Raw genomic sequence first — 23541 nt, 5'->3', positions numbered from 1 at the left:
TCCGCGAATTTATTCTGTGAACAGAATTCCTGATAGTAAGTTACACACATTCCAAGAATAAATCTCATTAAGGTGGTACGTGTTACCAGTCTTTGTATGTTTCTGGTTCTGTCTGTTAACATTTGATCAGAACATTAGTTAGAACCTCTGGCTGACCAGATGCGTGTGGCCGGCCCCCGGGTGGGACCAGCTTCTACGCTTCCGGTGGGGGGTGTGAGTGTGGGGGGCAGTGGCCGAGCCCCCCGGCGGTCTCACGCTCACCATCTCTTGGAATTAGGGTTTGAGTTGTGTTGTGTGAGTTCCTGCCGTGCCGGTGCCGCACCGTGACTGCAATCTGTACTTGGCTCGTGACCGATGACACCCATTGCCGTCTGATGTTGTTGTGAGCCACTTGGGACGTGCCCGATTTTCCGTGAGCAATTCGGAAGTGTTTTCTGGATGGGAGCCTTGAGTGGTTAAATGAATTGCAAATATCTTCTCCCCCATCGTGGGCCCCTCTTCTCTCTCCTGTCTGTTGACAAACTGATTCTGACGTGGCCCATCCTGTCAGCCTTTGTTTACCTGCTTGAGCTCTTCGTGTCTCTTAAGCCTTCTGTCCTTCTCCACACTCACACAGCTGGTGTCCTGTGTGGTCTCATTGAGGGACGCAGCCCCTGGAGTTTATCTGTCGACAGGACGTGTGTACTAGGGGGACTGTGCTCTGCTCCCTGAGAGTCCAGACTCTGCTGTGTCTCCCGTGCCCCTGCCACCCGGGCTAAATTGCTCTTTCTTGTAAATAGGACTTCTCATTTTGTTATTTTTCTTAAGGAAAGTTGTAACTGCTCTTGGCCTGATGAATTTTTCACATATTTCAAAACCAGCTTGTCTATAGAATTGAATCTGCAGATCGATTTGGGGAGAATTAACATTAACATTAAGTAATGAGTGTTTGAGCCTATGGGCATGGTATATTTTCTGATTCTCGGGTTTTCTTTAATATCTGTTAATAATACTTTATAGATTCTACACAGATGATTCACACACCTTTTGTTAGATGTATCCCAACTGATTTTTTTTTTTTTTTTATGTTCTTGTAAATCGTATCTTTTTTTAGAAAATTCATTTCTGGGCGCCTGGGTGGTTCTGTCGGTCGAGTGTCCGATTTCAGCTTAGGTCATGATCTCGTGGTTCATGAGTTCAAGCCCCGCATCCAGCTCACCGCTGTCAGCGTGGAGCCACTTCACGTGTCTCCCTCTCTGCCCCTCCCCCGCTTGTTCCCTCTCTCTCTCTCTCTCTCTCACTCTCTCTTACTCACTCAGAAATAAATAAAACATTAAAAAAAGGAAAAAAATGCCCCCAGCCACTTCAGGGCATCCCCACCCCTGCGCTATTCCCCACACCTGGCTTCTCGTGATGTCCCAGTGGGACATCACTACAGACACCTCAGTAATCGGGTCAGGCATCATGTTGCCATCCTTGAGAGTCTGTGGGGTCAGTACGCTTAGCTCTGTCCCTGCTGTTGTCCAGTGGACTGAGTCACAGGACGTCAGGAAGCGGGGTCGTTCCTCGACTGGCGCCTGGAGAGTGCTGAGCCGTCAAGCCGCTCAAGAGGGGGGGCTCCATGTGTTTCTGCCATTGTCTCCAGCTGCTCCGGGCCCGATTTGCCCAGGCCCGCTTCTCCCTGCGGTCTGAGACATCTGCCAGCAGCGGGCCAGGTGACATCCCGGATCACGGCAAGGGCAGGAGGGAGGGACGTGCAGTGGAAGCGTGGGACCGTTCCCCAGCTTCTCCGGCTTCACGTCTCATGGACCCTGAAGCCATAAGGAGCTGTCCTTTCTATCCACAAGAGGAACCTTTGGATCCCTGACCTATGTGGAACGTACACCTGAGGGGTGAGGTAGGGGTCGAATGTCGATCTTCAACCTTTTGGCTGGCCGGCTGGCCCAGTCTGTCCTCTGGCTTCTTCATCGCACTGAGAGGCACTCAAGGACCGTGCGCCCTCGTCCCGCCCCGTGCACCGGGCAGCGGCAAGAACTGGGAGTCTGGTGGAATGGCCGGTTGCCGTAGGCCTCCCACTGTGGCCAGAGGGTCTGTGGGAAGAGAAGACGGGTGCTAGATGTGCAGAGAAGCCAGGGCTCTGTCAGCCGTGGCCCCGGGGGGTCAAGTTCACACACAGCTCCGCGCTGCGGGGCGGGTGGGATGTCAGAGACAGGACCAGACACGGGTCTCAGGGAGTCCTGCCCTGTCCTCACGGCAAAGATGTCATTAATCTTGGAATACGTAGTTGGCAACGGGAACATTTGTACAAGATACTCTGAGGTGGGCCGTACCCCGGGTCCCGGGCACTGTCCTCCAAGGTAGGCCTGAGACGTCTCGCCATCCCTGGATGAAGCCCACACGTTGCCGAAAGAGAAAAGCTTTGCGTGATTCTAGACGTGAGGCCGACGCGCCGTGGCCGCTCGAGCGGGGAGAGAAGGCGAGCAGGCTCCCCAGCCCCATCACCTTTGTCTCTCTAGACGCCCGAGTGACGAGCCAGCAGGCCATGTAGAATGTTCACTGATGTCAGGGTTGCATAAGCCCTGGACGTCTTTCCAGTGTTAACCGGGACTGGCAAGAGAGTTGCATTCCAGAGACCTCCCCTCCCTACATGGCCTCGAGGACTAACGTGCGTTGTGAGTCTCTCGAGGAGCCGAAAGCAGCTAATAGGCTCTGTCGGTTTCTGCCGTCCTGGCCGCCTGCAGCCCAACGGGGCGCTGAGCTGTTAAACTCGATACATCGAGTCTGCGCTCGCCCCCGAGGCCCCTTCCAGACAGCTGAGGCCCTGGGTGCAGCCCCGGACCACGCACCGCCGACCGGCCTGCCTGGCACACACCACAGCCGTGTGGCCTCAGCGGGCGGGCGGCTCGCCGGCAGGGCTCTGCTCCTGCTCTGGGAGCGAGGTCTCGGGTCAGAGCGAGTGGGACGCCGGCGGTGAGTGCGATTGCTGTGGTGCATTCCGCAGCCGTAAAACTTCCACTTCAGGATCCAAATCCGTCTATCCTTTAAGGAAAAAGCCTTACAAGGGGACGTTACATGCCACTTTCAGACATGAGACTCTTCCCTTCACGTCTGAAACTAACGCCGTCTTTGGTTTTCGTGTTTGACCAGCATGAAGCTAGTCTGTCTGGTGGTCGGGAGCGTGAGCTCTGGAAGGAGTTTGTCGCTGTTCACCGTCGTGTGCCTGCTTTTCTCATAAAAATAGGTGGAAGCGGCCCCCTCCGGTTCTAGCCCAGAGCAGGGCTACGTACGTAAAAGCACTTGGACTTTGGCTCTGTTAGTGCTACTGCATCTTATTGTGACAGTATTTGTTTTACTAGAATTCTGTTGAGTTGAATATTCTTTTCAAAAAGAATGATTTGGTGGAGGTGGAGGGTCTCCTGGGTGGCTCAGTCAGTTAAGCATCTGACTCTTGATCTCAGCTCAGGTCTTGATCTTAGGGTCGTGAGTTCAAGCCCCGCATTGGGCTTGTGCTGGGCATGAAGTCTACTTAAAAAAAAAAAATTCTTTTTAATGAAAATAAATAAAAAAGGATAACTGGAAAATTTGTTATATCGGGATCTCTAGGTACTGGTTATAAACAGATTTTGTTAATTTAATCAGTATGAAAGACTGAATGAAGTTTTGGTTCTGGTCAAAATGGAATAAGCTAATACCTGCCAACTAACATTATAGTTAATGGTGAAAGACTAAAGCTTCTCCCTAAGATCATTAGCAAAACACAGGTGTTAGTTCTCACCACTGTGTTGAGCACAGTGCTACCAGTTTTAGCCAGTTTGGTATGGCAGGAAAAGGACATGGAAGGCAGACAGATTCAGAAGGAAGAAATAAACCTGTCTTCTGTTTGCAGATGACATGATTGCCTACATCGAAACTCCTAGAACCATTAAGCAAGTTCACCTGTTTATGAATGAAAAGTCAGCACACAAAAGACAATACTGCTCTACAGACCATCAGTGAGCAATCAGAAACCAAATTCAAAACCCAATACCATTTACAGGAACTCCAAAAAGTTACATACTGGCTCTATGTCTAATAAACACGCACAGGATTCATATACTGAAAGCCACAAAACATCAGTCTGAGAAATCGAGAAGACCCAGGTCACAGGCATTCACGTTCACACACTGCGATGCTCGGCGTAATAAAGATGCGATGTCTCCCAAACAGGTCTGTAGGTTTAATGCAGTTCCTGTCAGAATCCCAGCGGCAGCGTTTGTAGATACAAACAAGTTGATTTTAAGATTTTCGTGAATACACAAAGGAACTAGTTAACCCAAGAGAATTTTGAGAAAGAATAATTTGGAGTAATTTTAAGACACGGTGACACTAGCAGTCATCAGGACATGGTGATGTTGGCGGGTAGTTAGGCACGTACATCAGTGAAGCCCCCCAGGGTCCCGGGGAACACCCACCTGAGTATGGACAATGGTAATAAAGCAATTTTATACAGAAAGGGTAGTCTTTTCATAAATGGTATTGAAACAATTGGATATCTATATAGAAATAACAAAACAAAACAAAAAAGCCCTTGCCTTAAACACAGCGTGTACAAAAATTAACGAAATGGATCAAGTGCCTGAATGTAAAATGTAAAACTCTATACTCTTTAGGAGAAAATATAGGAGAAAGAGGCACATCTGTAAAGGATAAAATTGAGTAATTGACCTTTGTCACAATTAAAAACGTTTGCTCTGTGAACAACCCTGTCAAAAGCGAGAAGACAAATCAGAAGTGCAGAGGATCTTTGTAAGTGACAATGCAACAAAGGGCGTGAATCCACAATGTACAGGGAACGCTTCAGACTCTACCGCAAGAGAGCAAGCTCTCCAGATAGAAAATGGACAAAAGACCTGAGCAGGCACTTTTCCAAACAGGGTGAGTGGATGGGAAACGAGCACGTGAATAGAGGGTCAACGTCGGTAGCTGTAAGAGAAAGCAGGTTGAACCGCAAGGCGGTATCACGGCCGCCCGTCAAACTGGCTAAAGTAAAAACGCCAACAGCCCCCAGTTCAGGCGAGGACGCGGAGCAGCTGGGCTGTCCCACTGCGGGCACGGGAAACGGTGCGGCCACTCTGGCCCACAGTATGGCAGTTTCTTATCGGGCTAAACATACACTTGACGTGTGATCCAATGATCACAATTCTGGGTGCTTATCACAGAAAAATGAAAACTTACGTTCACACAGACACGTGCACAACATTACTCCCAGCTGCTTTATCTGTAATTGACAAACACCGGAAGCAACCCAGATGTCCTTCATGGGGTGACTGGATACACAAATCGTGGAACAGCCATGCAGCAGACCGCTCGGCATCTAATCGGAGCGAGTGCAGCTGTGCGAACCCTGGCAACCTCGAGAGCATCCGCGATCTCAAAAGGTTACGTTTGTTTGAGTTGAGTCACACAGAGCTCTCGGAATGACAAAATGGTGGATTACATGAACGTGGAACAGATTAGTGGTTGCCTGGGGTTGGGGTGGGGAGGGCCTCGGGAGTCTCTTTATGGTGCGCGTGCTTTGCAAGTGGTTAGGGAAACCTGCCACGGACAGTTCCACCGTATGGAGAAAAAGTGCACGTGAAAGTGTATTTTCGGGGCCCCCGAGTGGCTCAGTCGGTTAAGCATCCGACTTCAGCTCAGGTCATGATCTTGCAGTTTGTGAGTTCCAGCCCCACGTCGGGCTCTGCGCTGATAGCTCGGAGCCTGGAGCCCGCTTCTGATTGTGTGTCTCCTCTCTCTGCGCCTCCCCTGCTCACGCGCTCTCTCTCTCTCTCTCTCTCACACTCACACACACACACACAAAACTAAATGAACATTTAAAAAAAGCAAGAAAGAAAATTGTGTCAAGAGACCAATTAAATGTGAGAGATTTTCAGGGGTGCCTGGGTGGCTCAACTGGTTAAGCGTCCGACTCTTGACTTCAGGTCGGGTCATGACCTCACAGTTTGTGAGTTCAACCCCCACGTCGGGCTCTGCGCTGACAGTGCAGAACGTGCTTGGGATTTTCTCTTTCCCTCTGTCACTGCCCCTCCTCCTTTTCAAAATAAACATTTTTTAAAAAGTGAGAGATTATCAGAATGCAAAAAATTAAGATCAAACTATGTGCAATCAACAAGACACCCACATGAAATATACTGTTGTAAGTTAAAAGTTAAAGGACAGAAGATGTGTCACGTGAACACTAATTAGAAGACCGCTGGAGAGGCTACATTAGGATCAGATGAAGTCGGCTCAGGACAAGGAAAACCACCAGGGTAAAGAAAGACATGGCGTTAATATAAAATGACAAATTCACCAAGAAATATCAGTCCCAGATATATGTGTATTGAATAACAGGGCTTCAAGCATTCGAAACAAAAACTGACAGAATGGAAGGGCAGAGAGGACAAAGCCATAGTTACAGTCGGAAACAGCCTGTAGTGGTGGGACGGGCAGACAGGAAGTCACGGACGGAGAAGCAGGGACTGGTGCGGTCCACCGACTAGGTCTCAGGGACCCGGACGGGATGCCCCACCCAACGGAAGGTGTACACACAGGACACTCGCAGGTGGACCATATTCTATGTGAAAATAAAATAAAAGGCTGACAAATGTCAAACACCTGAATTCTTTTTATTTTATTATTGTTTTTTGGGGGGGTGCAAGTGAGTGAGGGACAGAAAAAGAGGGAGACAGAATTCCATGAGGTGGAGGGTCGGGGAGAGAGAGAGAGAGAGAGAGAGAGAGAGAGAGAAGCAGGGTCACCTGGATCAGGGCTTGTGCTCACCCAATGTGGAACTCAAACTCACAAACCATGAGATCATGACCTGAGCCGAAGTCAGATGCTTAATAAACCATCCAGGAACCCTGAAATCGTATATTTTCTGACGAGAGTGGAAATAAACCAGGTATCAGTAACCAAAGGTGACTAGAATTTTTCCAAATGCCTAAAAATCAAAACATACACCTCTAAATAATGTGCTGGTCAAAGAGGAAGTATCAAGGGAAATTGTGAAATATTTTGAACTTATGGAAATATTTGTATATATCAGCACCTCTAGAGAAATTTGTAGCCTGAAATGCCAACATGAGAAAAGGTCTCTGGACAATAATCTAAGGCTCCACCTTCAAAAACTAGAAGCAAAAAACAATGAAAGAGAAAGGAATAGAAGGGAAGAGATAATAAAATGAGGCCAGAAACCAATGAAATTGAAAACAGAGCTTTTTCACACTGGACTGAACAGAGAGAAAGACGCAAGCAGTCACGCCTTTCAGGAGCTCAGAAGAAAGTGGGAGTTGTTCGTTTTGTTCCAACGGGGTGGGAGTCAGTACTGTTGGGGTGGTGTTTCTCTGCGTCCTTCTGTTGTCCTTAGCAAGACCTGTTCCTCTATGAGTGTCCCCTCCACCCTCCACTGGGCGCCGGCAGGCTGAGGGGACACATGGGGACAGGTCCCGGGTGTCCCTCACACCCCTGCACACTCAGCCCCCCAGCAGACCCTCAGTGACCAAGTGAGCGGGCGAGGAGGTGAGGGTCTATAGGAGGAGTGGAAATCGAATCTTGGATGCTCTGTGAGCGTCCAAGTTTAGAAATCACTCCGTTATGATGTCGAAACGTCCGGTGAGGCCGGAGACGGGCCTGGGCGCGGTGCTCATGGTACGTGTTCACCCCAGCTTTGAGTAGGTGCTGAATTTACTCTACCCTCCTGTGAGCCCAGAGTGGTGCTAGGAACCGAGGGTTCAGTGTTGAACGGAGAAGGTGAATGTGTCCTCTGCCCGCAGTGTGATGGGGCCAGGGCAGTGGGAGAGGACAGGGCCCAGGAGCGACGGGGGTAGGCAGAGGCCTGGCAGGGAGCGCCCTCGCGGAAGGCCCATTCGGCAGGGGCCAGAACCCAGCCCGTCCCAGCAGGGGAGGCAGTAGGGCGGTGGGGAGCGGGTTTGGCGCCAGGGCCCTCGGGGGCGGCGTTGCGGGAGGGAGGGAGCCTGGGTGGGATTACGCAGGTAGTGGGAAGATGCCCAGGAGTTTCAGCAAGGGGGTGACGGCCTGACCTGAGGTTCTGGAAGGTCCCCGGTGATGCGAAGCAAGACGCATCCTCCCCGTATTCCAGTGAGAGCGCCCTGGCCAAGCAGCCAGCCGGTGGCCACAGGCTGTGACTGTCGGGAGGCCACGTCCTCTGCACTCTGCGTCCAGGACCAGTGGGCTCCGCCTGCCCTGGGGGGAAGCGGTGCAGAGTGCCCACGTCTCCCAGGGGCACGGGGGATGGGCCCGGCACCTCTGGGCCTTGAACTCCATCCACGCTTAGGGGATGGGCTTTTGTTTGTGATGTTCGGGGGCACGGTCACATACATCGCCACCACAGACCCGGGCAGAGGGATCTCGGTCGTGAGCAGTTCTCGGAGCCACGGCTGGGCCGCGTGCTCCTGAGCTGTGCAGAATGGTGACGGCACGCGGCCTCCCCCGGCCGGGCCCCGTCTCCCGGGACGGCCGAGGCCAGGCTGTTACTAGAAGGTCTCGAGGGACGCGTCTGCCGTGCCTCCTGCACCACACAGACCGGTGTGAAAGACCCTTGCGTGCGCAAGCGTGTGAGCAGATGTGGACGAGCGGACGTGTGGGGGCGCGTGAGCGTGCGGGTGAGCGTGAGTGAGTGTGTGTGTGAGTGCGAGCGGGTGGTGTGAGTAGGAGCGAGCGAGAGGCTTTGTGGGCGACTCTGAGCGGGGGGTGAGTGCGGGAGTGGGAGTGCAAGCGGTGGGCAAGCGTGAGAGGGTGTGTGGGTGAGCGTGTGAACGGGTGGGGGTGTGGCTGAGTGTGTGAGTGCGAGTGGGTGGGGTGGGAGTGAGCGGGTGGGTGAACGTGAACCAGGGGGTGGGCGTGCAGGTTAGGTGCGCGTAGCAAGCAGGTCGGTGTGTGAGTGGATGGCCGTGTGGGTGAGGGTGTGAACGGGCGAGTGGGCGGGTGGGTTGTGAAGGAGTGGGGTGTGTGCTCTGGCTTAGCATCAGAGCCAGGGACTTGGTCGAATGCTTTCCCTCAAAAGGCGCTCGTGAGTTTTTGCTAACTGTGTTTTTTTTAACTAACTTCCATCTCGTCATACAGCGTCAGGATTATCTGGGGAGTATTTGTCTTCCTTACTCTCTCGCAAATTGAGAGGTGCCTGATACGATCTCAGGTCAAAACAGCTCCTTCTTTTTTTAAATTAAATTTGTACTTGAGGTAACTGTTAATTCACGTGCAGTTGTAAGAAATAACACAGAGGGATTCCACGCACGCGTTACTCAGTTTCCCTCGATGGTATCTTGCAGAGCTGCGGTGAGAGTATCACCGCCAGGGTGTTGACGCTGATACAGAACACTGCGTCCCCGCAAGGACCCCCTTGCTGCCTGTCCACAGCCTAACGGGTCGCCCCGCTGTCCCCACCCCTCCTTAGTCCTGGAGACCAACAACCTGTTCCCCACTTCTGTCATTTCGTCATTTCAAGACCATTATATAACGGGATCACACAGTGTGTAATCTTTGGGGATTGACTGCATTCGGCCTGATTCTCTGGAGGTTCGTCCCGGTTGCTGAGTGATCACTCATGTGTTCTGTCTTACGGCTGAGTACTGTCGCACGCCGGGTTCTTTCCCGGTTGCTGCTGCACATGTCCCACGTCCCATGACTATTGAACCAACTGCCGGTTGGAGGGAGTTCAAATAATTAAAGCCACTGTGAACATCATGTACGGGTTTTTTTGAGGATGAAAATGTTCATTTTTCTGGAATAAATGCCCATGGGTGCCATCACTAAGTGGTCCGATAGGCGCACGTTCAGTTTTTAAGAAGCTGCCCAACCAACTGCTCTCCAGAGCGGCCGCCCCGTGTTCCGGTCCCGCCGGCCACGTGCGAGGGATCCGGTTTGTCTGCGTCCGTGCCCGCGTGTGCGGTGGTCACCGTTTTGTATGCGAGCCGCTCTCACGGGTGTGCGGTGGTGCCTCACGTGGTTGAAGCTGCATTTCCCCGGGGCTGACGGTCGCGGACCCGTGTCGGGTGCTTACTTGCCATCTCTCTCTATCTTCACCTCTGTATCTATAAATCTATATGTTCTCTTCGGTGAAATAACCATAGCTTTTGCCTATTTTCTAATTGGATTTGGAGTTTTTGCTATTTAGTGTGATCATTCTTAGTATATTTTAGAAACTAGTTCTTTGTCAGAAATGTGGTTTGCAAATACTTTCTCCCAGTCTATCTATGGCTTGCCTTTTCATCCTCTTAATATGTTTTTGTTTTGTTTTGGTTTGGTTTTTTTGCAAAGCAAAGGTTTTTTCTCCTGGAATGCCTGATTTATCAGTTTTTCCTTTTGAATATAATGATTTTAGTGTCAAATCCAAGAATTCTGACTTGCTCTGGATGTTTTAGAATTTTTTCTTTTTTTCCCCCAGAAATTTCGTAGCTTTACATTTTACACATGAGTCTGTGGTCCATTTTGAGTTAGTTTCTGTATAAGGTATGAAGTTTAGGTCAAAGGTTATTATTATTATTATTATTATTATTATTATTATTGCCTAAGGACATCCGGTTGCTCCAGCACCATTTGTTGAAAAAGCTATCTTTCCCACCTTGAACTGTTACTTATTACAGCTGTCAAAACTCAGTCAAGCATAATTGTGTGAGTCTATTTCTGGGTTCTCTGGCTGTTCCGTTGATCTGTATGTCTCTCCCTCTGCCAGTACCATACAGTCTTGATTACAGTAGCTGAATAGTAAGTCTTTTAAAAAAAACTTTTTTTACACTTATTTATTTTTGAGAGACAGAGAGGGACAGAGCACAAGTGGGGGAGGGGCAGAGAGAGAAGGAGACACAGAATCCGAAGCAGGCTCCAGGCTCCGAGCGGTCTGTGCAGGGCCTGATGCGGGGCTCGAACTCGCGAACTTCGAGATCGTGACCTGAGCTGAAGTCAGACGCGTAACTGACTGAGCCACCCAGGTGCCCCACCGAATAGTAAGTCTTACAGTTGGGGAGACTGATTCCTTCCACTTTATTTTTTCTTTGTCAAAATTGTTTTAGCTGTTTGCAGTTCCTTTGCTTTTTCATATAACTATTACAATAATCTTACCTATATCCATGAAATTATTGCTGGAATTTTGATAAGAATTATGTTAGAACTGGGGCGCTTGGGTGGCTCAGTCGGTTGAGCGTCCGACTTTGGCTCAGGTCATGATCTCACGGTTTGCGGGTTCGAACCCTGTGTCAGGTTTTGTGCTGACAGCTCAGAGCCTGAAGCCTGTTTCGGATTCCACGTCTCCCTCTCTCTCTCCCTTTCCGCCCTTCCCCTGCTCATGCTTTGTCTCTCTCTGTCTCAAAAATAAATAAACATTAAAAAAAAAAAGAATTATGTTAAAACTGTATATTAACTTGGAGAGAATTGACATCCTTACTGTGAGGAATCACAGTTCATGAACATGGTACGTCTCTCCATTTATTTAGATCTTTCATTTCTTTCGTCAGCATTTTGTACTTTTCATCATGAAGGTCCTACACATGGTTTGCTGGTTTATACGTAAGCATTTCATGTCATCTACAAATAGGGACAATTTGGTTTTTTCCCTTCTCATCACTGTGCCTGTTACTTCCTTTTCCTGCCTTGTCATACTGGCTAGAGCTCCAGCGTTATGTTGAATCACAGCGGTGAGAGGTGACGTCCTTGCCTTGTTCCTTGTCTTCAGGGGGAAAAGTTCAGCCCTAAGTGTGATGTTAGACGTGGGCATTTGTAGATGCTCTTTATCAAGTTAAGGAAGTTCCCTTCTATTGCTGCTTTTTCCCTGAGAGTTATTATAATGAATGAGTGTTGAATTTTGTCACATGCTTTTCTGTATGCATTGATGTGATCATGCAGTATTCTTCTTTAGTCTATTAATATGATCAATTACATTAATTGATTTTCAAACAGTAAAGCAGCCTTACATCACTAGAAGAATGGTCATAGAGTATAATTCTTATATTTTGCTGAATTCTATTTGCTAATGTTTTTAAAGGATTTTTGACCTATATTCTTGAAGGCAGTTTTTGTTTTCTCTTGTACACTTTGATTTTTGTACCAGGGTAATAGTAGTTTCATAAAATGTGCCTTTTTTCCTTCTATTTTCTGAAGGAGATTATGTAGAATTGGTGTTAATTCTTCTTAAAACTATTGGTAGAGGGGCGCCCGGGTGGTTCAGTCGGTTAAGCATCCGACTTCGGCTCAGGTCATGATCTCACGGTCCGTGAGTTTGAGCCCCGCGTCGGGCTCTGTGCTGACAGCTGAGAGCCTGGAGCCTGTTTCAGATTCTGTGTCTTCCTCTCTCTCTGCCCGTCCCCTGTTCATGCTCTGTCTCTCTCTGTCTCAAAAATAAAATAATAAAAAACGTTAAAAAAATTTTTTTAAATAAATAAAACTATTGGTAGAATTCTGCAGTGAAACCATCTGGGCCTGGAGATTTCTTTTTGGAGTTGTAAAACTATGAATTCAATTTCATAATACTAATGTAGGGCTATGCAAATTGTCTATTTCATATGGAATGATTTGGGGTAGTTTGTCTTTTTCCAGAAAGAGGTCAGTTTGTCTAAGTCAATTTATTTGTGTTGAGTTGTTCTTAGTATCCCTTATCCCTGTGATGTCTACCAGGCTCTTTGTGATAGCTGCTGTTTCATTCTTTGTATTATTTTGTCTAACTTTTTTTTTCTTTGTCACTCTTTGTATAAGTCTGTCAATTTCATTGATCTTTTCAAAGAATCAGCTCTTGATTTCATTGATTTTCTTTAATTTTTCTGTTTATAATTTCAGTGATTTCTTTCTTCCCTCCTTCTGTTTGCTTGTATCTATTTTGTTCTTCTTTCTCTAGAGTCTTAAAATTAGAGCTTAGATTATTGATTTGAGACTTTTTTTTCTCTTTTCCAATGTATGTGTTTTGTGCCACAAGCTTTCTTGTAGGCACTGCTTCTGTTGTGTCCCACGATTTTTGGTGTGATTATTTTTATTTTCATTCAGGTCAATGTATTTTTTTTTTGATCCTTGAGATTTCCTCTTTTTTCCCTAGGAGTATTTGGATGTGCGTTGTTTTAGTTCCCAGGTACTTCAAGATTTTCCTGCTATCTTTCTGTTACTGATTTCTAGTTTGAGCTAGTTGTGATCAGAGCACACACTATATGATTTTAATTATTTTCAACTTGTTGAGGTTTGTTTTATGGTGAACAAACTGTTTATGGTGAACAAATACTGTGTTAGTATATTTTCTGTGGGTGCTTGAAAAGAACGTGTATTCTTCTGTTGTCAGAGACGGTGTTCTATGAATGTTGACTAGGTCCTACCGATTGATGGTGCTGTGAGTTCTTCTCTATCCCTGCTGGTTTTATGCCTGGTTCTTCCCATTGTTGAGATAGAGTAGTGAAATCTTCAGCTATAATTGTGGATATGTATATTGTTCCTTTTTGTTCTATCAGTTTTTGTTTCATATATTTCACAGCTCTGGCATTTGATTCGTACACATTTAGGATTGCTATTGCTTCCTCGTGGATTGATCCTTTTATCATTTTATAATGTCCCTGTCTCTGACAATTTTTGACGCTTTCAAGTCTATTTTTAATTGAAGTATAGTTTAGATATAATATCTTATTAGGTTCAGGTGTACAGAATAGTTTTAATACTTAATTTGATTAATAGGTTTACATTTTTTTGGATTTAAGATTTCTGTATGTTACAAAATTATCCACATGATTAGTCACCATGCCATTTTTACAATGTTACTGACCATACTCCCTATGCTATACTTTACATCCCCTTGGCTTATCTATTTTATAACTGGAAGAGTGTACCTCTTAATCTCCTTCCCTTAGTTTGGTTCCCCCGCTCCAGTCCTCCCCTCTCTGGGAACTGACAATTTGTTTCCTGTATGTATGAATTTATTTCTTTATTATTTTGTTTGTTTGCCTTGTTTGTTAGATTCCACACATACATGAAGTCATACAGTATTTGTTTTTCTCGGACTTATTTCACTTAACGTAATACTCGCAAGGTCCATCCACATTGTCACAAATGACTAGATTTCATTCTTCCGTGTTGCTGAGTAACATCCCACGGTGTACGTATACCGCATCTTTTTTATCCACGTATCCATCAGTGGACACTCAGCTTCCTTCCGTGTCTTGACTATTGTAAATAATGCTGCAATAAGCCTGGGGGCGCATATATCTCTTTGAATGGGTGTTCTGATTTTCTTCAGATACTCAGAAGTGGAATTATTGGATCACATGGTATTTCTACTTTTAATTTTTTGAGGAAGCTTCATACCGTTTTCCACAGTGGCTGCACCAGTTACGTTCCCACCAACAGTGCACGGGTTCCCTTTTCTTCACATCCTTGCCAACCCTTCTTATTATCTGGTATTGATATAACCACTCCTGCTTTCTTTTGATTAATGGTTACATGACACAACTCTTTCCATGATTTTTTATTTCAATCTACTTATATTGCCCTATTTGAAGTGAGTTTCTTATAGGCAGCGTATGACTGAGTCGCATTTCTTAATCTACTCTGCCATTGTCTGTTTTTTAATTGGTGTATTTAGACTATATTTCGTATAAGTTGGGGGATGTTAGGGCTTAAACTTGCCATTTTATTTATTTTTTTAAAATGTTTATTTACTTTTGAGACAGAGCAAGATCGTGCAGGGGAGGGGCAGAGAGAGAGAACATAGGATCTGAAGCAAGTTCTGCGCTGACAGCAGAGAGCCCAGTGTAGGGACTGAGCTCACGAACCAGGAGGTCATAACCTGAGCCAAAGTCAGATGCTCGACCAGCTGAGCCACCCAGGTGCCCCTGCCGTTTTATATTTTGTTTTCTGGTTTTTTCTCTCTGTGTTTGGTTTGTTTTCTTACTTGCTGCCTTCCTGTGGGTTTCTGAATTTCTTTTTTAATTCCGTCTTGGTTTGTTGATAGTGTTTTTGAGTATACCTCTTTGTGTAGCCTTTTACAGGTTGCTCCAGATACTACATTATATCTGCAACTTATGGCAGATAAGGCACCCGATTCTCTTTTTTTCAAGTCTATTTTCACTCTAATATTCAGATGAAAATTATTCTCACAGTTCACTGGTTCTTTCCTTGGACCCCTTCATTCCTCTGCCGTATTTTTCAGTACTGTCATTTCTATTTAGTTCTTTATATCTTCCTTTTTTTTTTTTTTTTTTTGGTGAGAATTTTGCTTCTCTGCTGAGACTTTATATTTTTTTCATTTGATTAAAAATATTCTTAATTGCTTATTGAAGCATTTTTATCATGACTGCTTTGGAATTTTGTCAGACAGTTCTAACATCTCTGTCATCTCAGTGTTGGTGTCTGCTGATCATCTTCCATTTAGCTTGAGATCTCTCTGGTCCTTGGTGTGAAACCTAGATATTTTGGATATTATGTCGCGAACCCGACTATTACCCAAACCTCCTGTTTCCCCTGGTTGCCTTCGACACTACTCCAGCAAGGAAACGGAGGGTGCTGCCTCATTACTTACAGGAGGGCGTGGGGGTGCAGGCGCCCCTCTCTTGGTACCTGGAGATTGAGGAGCCTCCCGTCACTTGTGGCGGGTGAGAGTCGTAGCTCCCCACTGGGCCTCCGCTGACACCTCCTTGGCCAGGGCACCACGGGGTAGAGCGGCCTGTTCCTGCCCGGCGGGGATGAGGTCCCTGCTCCCCCGCCCCTCCGCTGATACCCAGTATGGTATTAGAGAGCATCGTTCCGGCCTGGCGAGGCCCGCCACTCAGCCTCTCCTGGCATTGGTGGGGCTGCTGGAGCGGAGTCATTATTGTCTCAAGTGTTCGTTCTTGCTGGGCTGTCTTTGCTGTCCTTTTGCGGGAGGCAGTGGGCTTTGCTGATGCTTTTTTTTGGACCGTGTCCATTGGTGTCTCCAGGTTGCTGGTCTCCTCCCCCAAGTCTGAGGTCAAGACGCAAAGAGAAAGCCGGAAATTCGGCACCATGTCACTCTGTGGCCCGCCGGTGTGCTGCTGTCTCTTTCTCTCAACTTTTCGGCATCTTCCTGTGTTCGCTCTATACGTAGTACCCAGAGTTTTCGTTGTCATTAGGGGAAGGTGCTGTGCTCCGTCTTCCCGGAGGCAAGATGCCTCGCCGCCCCTCTTTAAGGCATTTCTGTCAAGAGCGCGGATGCCGGGGCCGGCTGTGTGGGCCCCGCCCGTCCACATGCCCCGGGCAGGTCCTTTACCTCATAGAGCGTCAGAAGTAGAGGCATCGGCAGGTGCCAACCAGCAAGGACAGGTCCAGCCAGAGGACAGAGGAGGGCTCCAGGGGCCGGCAGGCCAGAGCTCCCCCCGTGGGGGTGCCATCCCAACGGCCCGGCTCTTGTGCCGTGCACACGCAGCGTGTCCGTGCAGAGGACAGTGGGCGGGCTGTGTGGCTGGGGAGCAGGCCTCCAGGGAAGGGCCCTCAGCGAGCGTTCCCGGGCACCTTCCCTGTTGCTGATGCTCGCGTCAGCACCCCGTGTACTGTCGGCATCTGCCGGCATCTGCCGGCCTCCTGAGTACAGACCGCGGCCGACTTCCTAAAGCCGTCCTGGATTTAAAGGGAAATGTTAATGACTGCATCGCATGTGGACAGAATCTAGACACGGATGACTGTCACGTGTGCACATCGGGTGACCCTGGCATGTTTGCTTCCTGCGTGTCCCCACCTGGGTCCGCTCCGTCTTTGCAGACAAAGCGAGTGCTGCCAGGGAAGCTGTGAGGGGCTGCGGGCCGCGGAGCATGAGCCCCCTGGGCTGCCCGGGCCTCAGCACAGATACCAACACCTTCCGCTTTGTGTTCCCCTTGACTAGAGAGAAGTCATCACGTGACACAGAGCCTGGGGTCGGTTTAGCAATTGTGAGGACTTTCCTGTTCACCTCCCTCCTCGTGCCTCCCCTGCCAAGACGTGCTCCAGCCACGCAGGTGGGGAGCAGGGGGTCTGGCTTCCCGGGAGCCCCACTCAGGGGGCCCCTCTGGCTGCAGACTGGCCCGCACGGGAGCCGAGGAGCAGAAAGTCTGGCTGTTAGCGTGGGCCGACCCAGCAGTCCCCACGGGCAGCGTGGCAGCGTGGGGACTCTACCTGCTCCCCCGGTGTCGTATCAGCCCCTCCGCTGACCTCCCGGCACCCCCAGCCCCACTCCTGCAGCAGCGCCCACGGATCTGGTGCTGTGCGCTGGCCTCACGACTGCAGGCAAGCAGCCCGGTCACGGCCGCCCCCTCTCCCACGGTGCAGGTGGTGCCACGGCCACAGATGCGTGCTGTGGGAGTGCTCCTCGGCCTGGTGAGGGAAGAGCCGTTCAGTGCCCGCAGGGCTCGCCCGGACACAGAGCACGACAGTATCACGACCCTCGCCCTCGTCCCCAGATTCTCCCCGGCCTGGCACTGAAGGGCGAGCACCTTTGAAGAGCGGGGTGCCCTTACGACAGATGCCGCACACGAAGGCTGCTGAGTGAGTGAGGCCAGCTCCAACCAGGGGGCCCACTTACTCTGGAGGCGCTCCGCACGGAGCGGCGGGTCCCGCGCAGAGTCCGGGCCACGTGACCCGGCATCTCAGCCCCCGGCCCACGACCCACGCCGGGCGGCCGGAGTCCGGGACTCCGGGAGCGGTCTGTCCCCGCCTGGCGGCAGGAGACACGAGCTGTGTGTGTCTGGAGCCTTCGCGGGGGCCTCGTCCCCAGGCTTTCCCCACGGGAGCGAACGGAGCACGCCGTGGCCTCCCATCGCCAGTTCTTGCTCCTGCAGCCCAGCCTCACCCGCAGCTTCCCTTAATGTGGGTTCCAGGATTCCCGCCGGCAGCGGCCCCAGACCGGCCGCACAAAGCAGTTTGGGATGGATTTCTGTCTCCCGTGCACTTGGAAGCCAGGGAGTTTCGGATCCGGACTGTCGATTACAGATCAAACCGTTTCTGCCCTCGCACCCCAGCCGTGCGCCCACACACGGGACGGAGAGAGCGGCCGAGCTGGAAGAGGTGGCTCGGTCTACGGGCTCCGGCGAGGCAGCTCTCCCATGTCCCCGGTTCCCGGCTGGCTGGCCGTGCGGCCCCGGGAGACCAGGTCCGACCGAGGCCCGCGGAGAGAGCACCTGTCCGCTGAGCCACGGAGAAAGAGCTCTCGTCACAGCCAGCGGTGGTCTGTGCTCCCCCCGCTCGGTGTTCCCCTCCCTGACCTAGACTCGGCGGTGACAGTTGTACACCTGTGGGACGTGGACGTTGAAGCCATTATCAAAACTGTAAACCGCATGTTCAAGAAGCAAAGGGTCAAGTGCGTTAAATGGGGACGTGGAAGACACGACAAAGGACGCAGGTTGAGTTTCTGGGGTGAAAAGTCCAGGATCTGAGATGGAAAGTGCCCTGGGTGGGTTTAGCCACAGAGCGGGAGCTGCAGAGCAGAAGATGAGTCAACTCCCGGACAGAAGTAGAACCTGTCCGTGCGAGACACAGACGGAGGGCAGGAGGAAGCGAACAGAGCATCGGGGAGCTTGGCTCAACTCCAAGCGGCCAACAGACATGCGTTTGGGGGCCCTGGAAGCGGGGAGAGGCAGGGCCAGGAGTGTGTTTGAACGAGCAACGGAGACCGCCAGAAGGCACGTGGCGAGTGAACCGTTCAAAGCCAGCGGTTACGAGAAGCCCCCGAGTGTGCTGTGGAAGAGGGCATGTGACAGAGGGAGAAAGGAAGAGGGCGCGGTGGGCTTCTCCCCGCCAGCAGCCTAGGCAGGGCGTCGGGCCCGGAGAGAGCGCTGCGGCCCCGGGGCTCCGGGCGGGTGAGACTCCTTCACGCTGAGCGACAGTGACGCACGCCGTCCACACCTACGGAAACAGACTCAACATGACCACCAGCACGCTCGCGCTACAAAAATTATTAGGAATTATTAAGGGAAATGCTTCACGTAGAAGAAAAATGGGAGCAGCTAGAAATCTGAGTCTACACCAAGGGATGGGCATCACATGGGTAAGTATGAAGTTGTTCTTTTCTTATCCTCTAAACCCCTCTTTTTAATGTTTTTTATTCTGAGAGGAGGGAGAATCCCAAGCAGGCTCCATGTTACGAGCACGGAGCCCAACACAGAAGTCGATCCCACGAACCGTGAGATCATGACCTGAGCTGAAATCAAGCATCAGAGGCTTAACGGACTGAGTCCCCCAGGCATCTGCCTCTAAGTTCTTTTAGAAGATAATTGAGTGTTTACATGAGAAATTGTAATGTTGGTTTATAACCTAGGAGAACCAAAGTATGCCACAGCAATGGTGCAGAGGACAAGAGGGGAGACAGAGGCACAGTTACCAACCCACGTGAGGTCTTTACACACCACTAAGTGGCAGTCGGACTGCACTGTGATGAATTAAACGTGAGCAGCGTCAGCCCCAAAACAACCGCTAAGGTAACAAAACAGAGAGTTGTAACTAAGAAGTGAACAAAGGAGGTAAAAGCGGAATCATGAAATAAATGTATGCGGTTCATTCCAAAGATGGCAGAGGGAAAAAACAATAGAAATGGGGAAACAGGGGCGACTGGGTCGCTCAGTCAGTTAAGCACCTGACTCTTGATTTCGGCTTAGGTCGTGATCTCACCGTTCATGAGTTCAAGCCCCGCACAGGGCTCTGTGCTGACAGTGTGGAGCCTACTTGGGATTCTCTCTCTCTCTGCCTCTCCCCCACTTGCACTCTCCCTCTCAAAATAAATAAATAAATTTAATAAAAAAAAGAAGTGGGGGAACAGAGAACAGATGGTAAAAATAGAAAACAAATAGTAGAATGATGGCTTCAAACTCGACCACCTCAACAGTCACTGTCATTGGTCAAAACACCCCTCGTTAAAAAGCAGAGATTGTCGAATAAGATAAAAAGGCAAGGTTCAACTGCCTGCAAGAAACTCACTTTAAATGTAAAGACACAAATAGGTTAAAAATAAAAGATGGAAGGAGATACGCCATGCTACACCAATCAGAAGAAAGCTGGGTCACTACACTAATAACAGACAAAGAAAATTTCAGAGCTGAGAACATGGCCGGACATAAAGAAGTCTCTCACAATGACAAAGGAGTCTGTCAGTCCATCCACCGAAGGCAACGGCGCTAGACCGTGCAATGCTGATGACAGAGCTTGGGGTGCAGGAAGGAGGTGCGTCCCCAGCGCCCCCAGAACGGGACAGGACCACGGAGGACTGGCGGTGCTACCCCGGGCTTCGAGAACGCTCCCCCCAACACAAGAGTGCACGTTTACCAGGACAGACCATGGTCGGTCCATAAGCAGGTCTTAGTATACAGGAAGGATCTCAGGTGTCATAGGTGTGTTTTCTAACCATAACAGGTTTAACTAGAGATCAACAAGAGAAAGATATTCTAGAATATCTCCAAGTACTTGAAAATTCAGTAACATACTTCACAATTTCCCATGAATCAAAAAAGAAAAAGAAATTTGAAAAGCATTTTGAAATGAGTGAAAAAAGCACAAACATCAAAATTGGTGGGATGCCGCTAAAGCCACATGCAGAGAGAAATTTTATAGAACTAGACACCCATATTAGGTAAGAACTAAGGTTTTAAACTGATGCCATCAGGCTTTTCCGTAAGAAACTAGAAAAGATGAATTCATTAACTCTGCATCCGTGTGTTGGGATCTGCTAATGAATGCGATGAGGGCCGGAGAGGGGAGATACTGAACCCCCAGGTTTGGGCCTGTAGCTGGAAGGCAAGAGCGCAGAGACAAACAGACGGATGACTGGGAAGGCTGGCTGGGTCAGACGTGCCATGGTGGCTCACGTCGGCTGTGCCTGGCTGTGGGGGTCAGGCGTGGGCTGTTTCAGCCAAGGCACATCTGCGGACGGTGTCGGCACAGGCAACCCGACCGGCCTCCTCCGGCCGGTTCAGCCGGGAAAGAAGGGGAGGGTCCGTCCTCGGCCCTGCAGGGGACCGTGCCTGTGTCTCCTCTCCCTCCCACTAGGTGAATTACAAATATACTAAGTTCCCAGCATGCACAGAACACAAGGTGGGGTCCTTGCTGGCACAAGAGATCTGCCTTCTGGAACGCCGCGTGTGGGGACGAGTGAGTCACACAAAGAGATTTCTTTCTGGCAGATTTCCCGTCAATTTGGTTTTGGGTGAGTGTGACCTGAGCGCTGCTGTGCACTCAGGGGCAGCCCCCAGTACTGCCCCTGGACTCTGCTGCAGGGGTGGCCCCTGAGATGGGCGTAGGCCCGGGCACTCTGGGGGGCCGCCCCTGATGAACTGGTGTCCAAGGGCCCAGCAGGATGGCCAGAGGACGGCCCCCCATCTGCCAGAAGTCATGACCCTGGGGGATCCCCCAGCGCAGGTCCCTCGGCCGCTGACACAGGGTGGGTTCTTCAGGGTCAAGGGCACTGAGTCGCAGTTGACTTTAACTACCACCGGGGGCTGCTCCTCGTCCCCAGCAGTCTGCAGAGGGCACTGCTGCTCACTGTCGGCCACGTGACAGAGGAAGGCACTGGCCTCTGCAGCAGCTCACTGGCCTGTGTGACTGATGGCAGTCGACAGCCTGGAGCCTGAAGGCCCGCTGGCCCTCGCTGACCCACTTTCTCCACCGAGGGCTGGAAACATTTGCGTAATGGAGGCCGTGGGGCCCCGCTGTCCCCCCGACGCGGGAGATGTTTCTAATTACAAAGGAGGCCGTGCATCCCCGCCTGGCCAGCACACGATCTGCCCGGTTGGTGCTGGTGCCTCAGCTCGCTGCAGGGAGGCTGTGCAGGAGGGGCGCCGTGTGTTTTCGGTGCCCCTGGGATCATCTGAGCCGGGTTGTCTCCTCTCCTGCCTGGGCTCTTTCCTCCGAGGCGCCCTCTGCCAGCCAGACCTGCCAACGCGCCCACACGCGCCGCGCCGTCCAACAGAGCTGTGCCCTGGCGCTAGCGTCCTCTGCCGTGCTCTCCCGTGCGCAGCCACCAGCCACGCGGGGCCGTCTCTTCAACACGTAGCGCGTGACTCGTGGGCTTCTTGTTTCAGGGGTGAATAGCCACAAGCAGTAGTGGCTTCCACGTTGGACGGTGGAGATAGACTTCTTAAAACCTGTCTTCGCTACGCCCTACGCCTTCGTGTCAGAATCCGTGTTGCTCAAAAGCATCGTTTTATCATCCATAATTAGGACTGATGGTTAGAGTTGTTGAAGTTACCTGTGGATACATCTGCACGGGTAGAATAGCACACTATTTGTGAGTGTGGAAATGTGTCAGTGGCTGTCGTATGGACACATCGATTGCACGCATCACCCAGAGAGTGAGAATGTGCGGTTTCTGTGCTTTATTTTTGTATTTTCCTTGCAGCATATTTTTCAGCAGAAATGTTTTGATGAGGAAAAAAATATTTTTGTACCCCCCAAAACCTAGAAGGTTAAAGGGAAGTCTTGCTTTTTTAACTTGTGGTCTCTCCTGTAATTGGACAGAGCCTCACGTCCTCATGGCTTACATCGGAGGGCTGGTGTCCAGACGCCCGGGTGGGCGGCACACGCAGGACTTCTGTTCCTGAGGGCCTCAGACCTAGCGTGGGGCTGTATGTGGGGAGTGCTGGCCGAGTTCACCCGGAGTCCCCCGGCCTCGTCCTTCACGGCCCAGCCAGCCCCGCCTACTCCCGGGTGGGCACTCGGGCAGGTGTATGTGGGACACTCTCTATTCTGCGGGGTCTTCCCGGTGCCCCTCTTGGGAGCCCCTGGGCCCCAGGTCATCCAGAACCTCCCCCTGCCAGGCCTCTTTCCCTCTGTCCTCCAGGTGGCATCCTCATGCCAGACACTAGGGCCCTGCCCCCTCCTATGGGGGCTGCTCGTGCCCCGTGTCCTGTCCTGCCCTCCCCTCATTCTCGCTCCTCCCTGACACCTGTGGGACCCCAGTGCCCGGCGACTTCCCCACACCCTGTGACATCCCCACAGCCTGCACCCCGAGACCCCCCTGTGTGCAGGCAGGCAGGCGGCTCTCCGGCTTCCGTGTGCTGCCCTGACTGATGCCCCCCCCAGGAAGGCCACCCAAATGGCCCACCTCTAGGACCCCTGCTGCCTGCAGAGCATCAGGTCCGGTGAGCGCCCGGCCTGGTTCCGGTTCTGCAGGCCTCTCCGTCTGTCCTGAGACCCTTCCCAGTCCTGCCCCCGCCCCTGGCTGTGCCCCTCTCCTGGCCCGCCTGACCCACATTTCTCATCCTCACTGGCGCCCGTCTCTGAGACCACCCGGTATGCTATGGTCCAGCCTGGAGGAGAACCTGGGCCCTCCCTGAGAAGGGCTACGGCAGGACAGTCTGGTCACTCTTCCCACGGGCCCTGCAGGCCTACTGTCATCATGAGTGCCTGTAAATCATAAAGTGAAGCCTTAATTATATCGGGGGGATGAAGCGCTGGACCCATTGTCTGCAGAAATTAGATGTAGAATAGTGATACCTAAAGCATCTTCTGGAAAGACTTTGTAATAATATAATGCCAGAGCATCAGCCATTCAGTAGCTTAGTTAATAGACACTAGATCCACTTTAGAGACGGGGATTACCAAGGAACCTTGACTCTAAGCACACGGGAAACACCAATACCTGTAATGTCC

The 23541-nt window shown here is 50.6% G+C and overlaps 1 protein-coding gene across 15 annotated transcripts in view; it reads left to right on the top strand.

Annotated features, from left to right (window-relative positions):
- The window catches only part of PCBP3 (poly(rC) binding protein 3), a 274553-nt gene that overhangs the window by 219083 nt on the left and 31929 nt on the right, over positions 1-23541 (top strand). The gene's annotated exons all lie outside the window — the stretch shown is intronic.

The sequence above is a fragment of the Panthera leo genome, chromosome C2, assembly GCF_018350215.1.
Source record: "Panthera leo isolate Ple1 chromosome C2, P.leo_Ple1_pat1.1, whole genome shotgun sequence".
Classification (NCBI taxonomy): Eukaryota; Metazoa; Chordata; class Mammalia; order Carnivora; family Felidae; genus Panthera; species Panthera leo.
Note: the sequence above shows the minus strand (reverse complement) of the source record. Positions and strands in the feature narration are given on the sequence as shown.